Source organism: Hyperolius riggenbachi, chromosome 5 (assembly GCF_040937935.1).
Source record: "Hyperolius riggenbachi isolate aHypRig1 chromosome 5, aHypRig1.pri, whole genome shotgun sequence".
Classification (NCBI taxonomy): domain Eukaryota; kingdom Metazoa; phylum Chordata; class Amphibia; order Anura; family Hyperoliidae; genus Hyperolius; species Hyperolius riggenbachi.
Genome location: NC_090650.1, coordinates 342,807,117 through 342,814,561, shown reverse-complemented (window position 1 = coordinate 342,814,561; position 7,445 = coordinate 342,807,117). Strand labels below are relative to the sequence as shown.

Genomic DNA, 7,445 nt, shown 5'->3' with positions numbered 1-7,445 from the left:
CCCGTCACCCCATGAGTTAGGAAATGTGAGCGAGGGGGGGGGAGGTTGGGAGTATTCAGATAAATTTGCAATTTTTGCATTTGTCACTTGCCTTCCCACTCCCTGTGGATACATGTGTAGATTTATGAATGTTATATGATATACTCTTTATTATTATTATTTTTTTATGACAGTGCGTTTTACATGTATACATTAAGAGGTGGGTTTTAAAGCCATTTAAAACTATTCAAAACTCGTTAAAACCCTATAAATCTGGCAAAATATCTGTCTAACCAAGCAGGAGATGTGCGCGCAGGCTGCGCGCGATCTCCTGCAGTAGCCGGTCCCAGGACTTGACGCCTACTGGCATTAGGCGGTCCTGGGACTGCCGCCACGGTCACGCCCATTGGCGTGACGCTGTCTTTCGGTAGTTAAGAAGCATTTTTCTGAGTGGGATTTTTAGTTTAGGAAGAGCTTTATATGCTTTGGATTTGTGGAAGGCTGGAAAATAATGTACTTACGTCTGTCCATTTCCATGCAGGCCCATCTCGGTGGTGCCTTGGCTGCACATCCTGCTGTCGGTCCTCCAAGTTGCCATATTTTTCTTAGACTTTGTCACTGTAGATGTATGAGAAGGATAATGTATTAACATGAGGAAACATCAGAATGTGGTTGATTCACAAAGCTTACTTATTTTTCCCCTTACAGGGGAACTAATGTGAGAAGAATATGGAGGCTGCCATATTTATTTCCTTTTAAACAGCTAAAGTGTCTGAATCACACTAGAAACAAAAGTGCAGCTAATCTAGTCAGATCTGACAATAATGTCAGAAATACCTCATCTACTGCATGCTTGTTCAGGGTCTATGGCTAAAAGGGATACATATGAATTGGCTGCTGTGTGACTTGAGCGCAGGATACAGCCGGTATGGCTTATCCTGCTGCTGCACAAGTTCCCGGCAGCGTTAATTACTATTCCCCCTCTAGGTCTGCATGGATAGTGGGGAATGATGTAAATCGGCTTCCAGTTATTGCTGGAAGCTGAATTACAGTGTTTTAAGAGCAACTTCAGCTCCGTCTTCTGACAGCGCAGAAGTTACTCAGTGTGCGTCGCTATAACCGGAATTCCTATTATGGCCTATGGTGGCTCTGGCTGTGCCCAAATCTACTGCACTGAAATTACAGCGCTCGGGCTAAAAGTATTACAGGCAGAGGATCAGCAAGAATGCCGGGCAATGTGCATTGTTAAAAAGGAAATAAATATGTCAGCCTCCATATCCCTCTTGCTTCAGTTGCCCTTCAACTGTGACAGGAGTGCTAACGCATGATATAAATAAAGGGGTTGATGCACATAACAGCGGTAATACTGCCGTACACACACAGCTCACGGCAATATTACCCCTCCTTCCGCATGCAGCACCATGAGTTACGCCATTAGTGAGACTTGTGGTACTTGAGTAGTGTTACCGTGGCTATGGTAACGCATGCTACTAGCGAGCATTACCGTTAATAACGCGTGTTACCATAGCAACAATCATGCAACTCGAATACTGTGGCCGAGCTAATGGCATAACTCTCTGTACTGCAGGCCAAGGAAGGGTACACAACAGTATTACCCTGAACGGTGACCCAGTGATTGGTCCAGTGATAGCGGACAGTCCTGAGGTTATCTATAGGAGGGTGCCAAATTTGCGCGATCGTCTGGTTTCTAACCATATTGATACTCCGAGATCTGTCCCGATGCAGATCTGCCGCTTATTTGCATGTTTTGTCGATTATGGCCTTCCGGATGGTATGCATGAACTGAAATAAGGATTGTGGGAAGTTGGATCTTGGGCGTGTCTTAGTCTCTTTTACCACTAAATGCGAGACACACAACCTAATAACGTGGGTTGTCAACAGCTAAGCTCCCTCTAATCCTTCGGGTGATGGTCTACCACTTGGATATAAGACTAAGAGCCGGATGACCACTCGGGTGGAATATAGCTGAGTGTGAAACAGTGGATTCACTTATGATCTGTGCTGACTTTATAATAGTACAACCGTATTATCGCTGTTATGTGCATCAACTCCAAAGAGAGATAATTACCAAGATAAAGAGATAAGGAAAGATAAATCATGAGTCAAATCAGTTTAAAGAGAGATAAATCATGAGTTAAGTTAGATAAGGAGAGATAAATTGTGGGCTAATAAGTAACGTTACTTAAAGCAATGTATTGTATATACGGTAAGTAATATAGAAGAGTCTTGCAGACTTCAAGTTGCGGTTACACCACCAACTACTCCAGATATCATAATGTGATGAAATTCTGATATTTGACACCCATTTATTAATAAAATATGGTTCATCACTGCCTTTATTAACTATATACAGGACTTTGCAAAAAAATAAATAAAAAAAAAACTCCTCCTATGCCTTTCACAATGTAAACCAGTAGCCCTATATAAACCAGTACTGGCCATCCCTGTGCCATCCGCCTCACATCAGCATCAGTTGAAATCAGTTTGGAACAGTTTGTAGTTCACTTTCAGAGTCAGGACATGATGAGAAAACAGCATTTCTACAATATTCTGCCATATTTCTCATCATTTTCTGCCCTGTTTATGTCACCAAGCTGATCTGCTGTCATCCGACGGCCCTAACATCTCTCCCAGCCAAAATCTCCAGCCGAAACCAGATTAAACCTAGTATACCAACTACTACTACCAATTGTGGTGAGTTTACTCTAATATATACACATTTTTCATGAAAAATAGGCCTACTCACCAAATGCAAGCAAGAAACAGGTTTTCGTCCGTCGAAGGCTGTAACTGCTGTGCATGAGCCAATGCTGTGCATGAGCCAATGCTGTGCATGAGCCTCTGCTGTGCATAAGCCAATGCTGTGCATGAGCCTCTGCTGTGCATGAGCCTCTGCTGTGCATGAGCCACTGCTGTGCATGAGCCAGAGGTTTCACCTCCAGATGACATCACCATATGCTGCATCCTGCATCTATAGCAACACTGTAATTTTTTTTTTCTTTTTTTTTTTCCAACGAATATTTTTCTTCAAACTATGCCAGTTGCATGGATTGTTGGTTCTTTCTATTGGCTTTCTTGACTACATGAGTGCATTTTTATGTGGCGAGTATCACACAACCATAAGAAATACACATTTACACATACTGTAAATATTTTGGTAATCTTAAAGTTTGATATATGGATAAAAGCTGTATTGAAGTGGGGCATTTTGGATGTTGATTTTTGTTCATGTAAAGGTGAAATTTGCAAATAGCTGTTTTTTAAGTATGTAAAATAGTACCTTGCAGTGTTTTCTGTATTAGTTTGGGGTCCTTTAGGCCCACTCTGTAAATTCCTGGCAGGTGTGGGTTTCTATTATATAACTTGCTACCCTGTGGAAACATTGTAGCACCGTGCATAGCTTTCCTAATAGCTGGCCTGCTCACCTTCTTGGCCCTGCCTCCTCTTCCTGATCCTTGTGAAGGGTATATAGATAACGTCACAGGATAGGGATATAGAGTCACAGGATAGTGATATAGCGGCCCATGTGAAGGGTGTATAGATAGCATTACAGGATAGTGATATAGCGGCCCATGTGAAGGGTGTATAGATAGTGTCACAGGATAGTGATATAGCGGCCCATGTAAAGGGTATATAGATAGCGTTACAGGATAGTGATATAGCGGCCCATGTGAAGGGTATATAGATAGCGTCACAGGATAGTGATATAGCGGCCCATATGAAGGGTGTATAGATATCGTCACAGGATAGTGATATAGCGGCCCATGTGAAGGGTATATAGATAGCGTCACAGGATAGTGATATAGCGGCCCATATGAAGGGTGTATAGATAGCGTCACAGGATAGTGATATAGCGGCCCATGTGAAGTGTGTATATATAGCGTCACAGGATAGTGATATGGAGGCCCATGTGAAGGGTGTATAGATAGCATCACAGGATAGTGATATAGCGGCCCATGTGAAGGGTGTATAGATAGTGTCACAGGATAGTGATATAGCGGCCCATGTGAAGGGTATATAGATAGCGTCACAGGACAGTGATATAGCGGCCCATGTGAAGTGTGTATAGATAGCGTCACAGGATAGTGATATAGCGGCCCATGTGAAGTGTGTATAGATAGCATCACAGGATAGTGATATAGCGGCCCATGTGAAGGGGGTATAGATAGCGTCACAGGATAGTGATATAGCCGCCCATGTGAAGGGTGTATAGATAGCGTCACAGGATAGTGATATAGCGGCCCATGTGAAGGGTGTATAGATAGCGTCACAGGATAGTGATATAGCGGCCCATGTGAAGGGTGTATAGATAGCGTCACAGGATAGTGATATAGCGGCCCATGTGAAGGGTGTATTGATATAGCGTCACAGGATAGTGATAGAGCGGCCCATGTGAAGGGTGTATAGATAGCGTCACAGGATAGTGATATAGCGGCCCATGTGAAGGGTGTATAGATAGCGTCACAGGATAGTGATATAGCGGCCCTTGTGAAGGGTGTATAGATAGCGTCACAGGATAGTGATATAGCGGCCCATGTGAAGGGTGTATTGATATAGTGTCACAGGATAGTGATATAGCGGCCCATATGAAGGGTGTATAGATAGGGTCACAGGATAGTGATATAGTGGCCCATGTGAAGGGTGTATAGATGGTGTCACAGGATAGTGATATAGCGGCCCATGTGAAGGGTGTATAGATAGCGTCACAGGATAGTGATATAGTGGCCCATGTGAAGGGTGTATAGATGGTGTCACAGGATAGTGATATAGTGGCCCATGTGAAGGGTGTATAGATGGTGTCACAGGATAGTGATATAGCGGCCTATGTGAAGGGTGTATAGATGGTGTCACAGGATAGTGATATAGTGGCCCATGTGAAGGGTGTATAGATGGTGTCACAGGATAGTGATATAGCGGCCTATGTGAAGGGTGTATAGATAGCGTCACAGGATAGTGATATAGCGGCCCATGTGAAGGGTGTATAGATAGGGTCACAGGATAGTGATATAGTGGCCCATGTGAAGGGTGTATAGATGGTGTCACAGGATAGTGAAATAGCGGCCCATCCACTCCTATAGAGGTAATCAGGTGACCTTGTCTCCATAGGCTGCAGCTGCTGTTGGATGAGGGGGTGCAGGACACAGAGGATGAAGCCTCAGCCAACATTATCAGCTCCACAGCTTATCGGGTGTTGCTGGGACCAGGATTGAGATGCTGGACAGCCTGCAAAACAGAAGCAATCCATCAGCTGACAACTACTGACCACAAGACATCCCTACATTGGGCTCTGCAGAATTGTAGCTGTCTTGTTAGATTTTTATACAATAAAGATGATGGAATTTTAATAATTACAATAATATAGCATTAATTGTACTTTTTTTTTTGAACAATAAAGTATACCTGTCAATAATCATTTCATCCCGCAAGTTAGTCTCACTTTATTGATCAGAGGAATTTTCACATTTCAGTGCTTCTCCCATTGATTCCCCAATAACTTAATCACAACAAAATTATCTATACCTTGTTTTTTTCACCACCAATTAGGCTTTCTTTGGGATGTACATTATGCTAAGAATTATTTAATTCTAAATGCATTTTAATGGGAATAATAAGAAAAAAAATTGAAAAAATGCATTCTTTCTCCGTTTTTGCCCATTATAGTTTTAAAATAAAATGTTCTACTGAGGATAAAAGCCACACATTTTATTTGGCCATTTGTCCCTGTTATTGCAATGTTTAAATTATATCCCTAGTACAATGTATGGTGACAATATTTTATTTGGAAATAAAGGTACATTTTTTCAGTTTTACATCCATCACTATTTACAAGCCCATGATTTAAAAGTACTATACCCTCTTGACATACATATTTAAAAAATTTCAGTCTCTAATGTATGTAGGTATAATTTTACTATTTGGCAACAAGATGTCCTTGCGCATTATTTTCTATTAGCGTTCTATAAGTAAGCAAATAGGAAGAAATGCGTTCCTTCGGAAGTGACGCAGGCATCTCATTGGTGCCGGCGATCACGGGGACCTGAGAGGAGACGAATGGGAACTAAGTTAATTAATCTAACGATCAGCAGCGGGAGCGGCGGGAACTAGCGAGTGGCAGGGAGCGCGGCATAACGATCGCTCCTACATACAGAGAATGATTACTGTTTTTGATTGATCACTGTTTTTTTTACACTAACTGCTTTTATGTTTTGGAAAAATACATTCTCATTCTCTTGAGAGTCGCGGCAATATCAGTGCACTCCATTTTACCACGATTTTTAAAAAAACAGTGAGAATTCAGTCTTCCAAAATAGAAATCCTGCATTAACACAGTGGAAATGCAGCTGGAAACAGGGCCTAGGGCTAGGAGCACACTTGTCTGTTTTTGTGTGCATTTTCCATACAGAAAAACTAAGAACCAATGTTAATGAAAGTGCTAGGGCACACGTGAATGTATTTTTTACATGCAGAAAAAAAACAAAAACAAACTGACAGCAGTGAAGCACTGCGTGCACTTTCTCTGTCAGTTACATTAGCTTCTGTGAAAAACTATGCCCATTTTCTAACATACAGACACACATGCTGTGCAGAAAACAGATGCAGAAATACGCACACAGAAAACAGACAAGTAAAAGTGGGCACTAATGTTACAATTAGCTGAACGATCATTTACAAACGATTCTTTGTATGAACCATCGGAAATGATCATTTAGGAGCACTAATAGACAAAAATCTCCTAACCAATTCGATCAGATTAATTAAATCGATCAGAAAATTAGATCGATTTTATGAATCTAATCAGATTGGTTACGAGATTTTTGTGCATTTAGGTGGCCACTAATGATACAACTTGCCGAATGATCATTTATGAACGATTCTTCGTATGAACGATCAGAAATAATTGTTTGGGACCACTGATTGACAAAAATCTCCTAATCAATTCAGATTTTCGGAGTGATTTTATTAATCTGAGATGTAAGGAATTTCTGCTGCCCCTTATTGGGAGCATAAATGTTGGCCAAAATAACGGAGTCATATAACTGTCCAACTACGTTTTCAAACTCACTTTCTCATCTGTATTTTATTTTCCAAACTGAATGTCTCGTTTTTACTGAGTACAATAGCTACTCTGCAAGGTTTTTTGAAGATCCCACCAACCACTCTGGATGGGCTTAATTCACTAAGCATAGCACAGCGTAACAGTGCGAGTTAGCTTCTGCTATGCACACAACATGCCTTAATTCTGTCTCCCTGCACGCTACGTATGTCAATTGACAGCAGGGCCGAGCTGAGGCAGAGGCAAGAGAGGCTCCAGCTTCCTGGCACAGTGTGGGAGGGGGCGCACAACTCACTCAGCTATCATTCCCCTATTGTGTTTGAAGCAGAAAGAAAAAAGAAAAGGGGATACATAGCAGTGACTACAAGCCAGATAACAAGAGATTAAGGTG

The 7,445-nt window shown here is 41.8% G+C and overlaps 1 long non-coding RNA gene across 1 annotated transcript; it reads left to right on the top strand.

The window, feature by feature from the left end:
- The first annotated feature begins 2,467 nt into the window (after window positions 1–2,467).
- On the top strand, window positions 2,468–5,357 carry LOC137517743 (uncharacterized). Its single transcript, XR_011020642.1, has 2 exons — window positions 2,468–2,694; window positions 5,107–5,357. It is a non-coding gene; the product is annotated as an uncharacterized lncRNA (long non-coding RNA).
- Window positions 5,358–7,445: the final 2,088 nt, after the last annotated feature.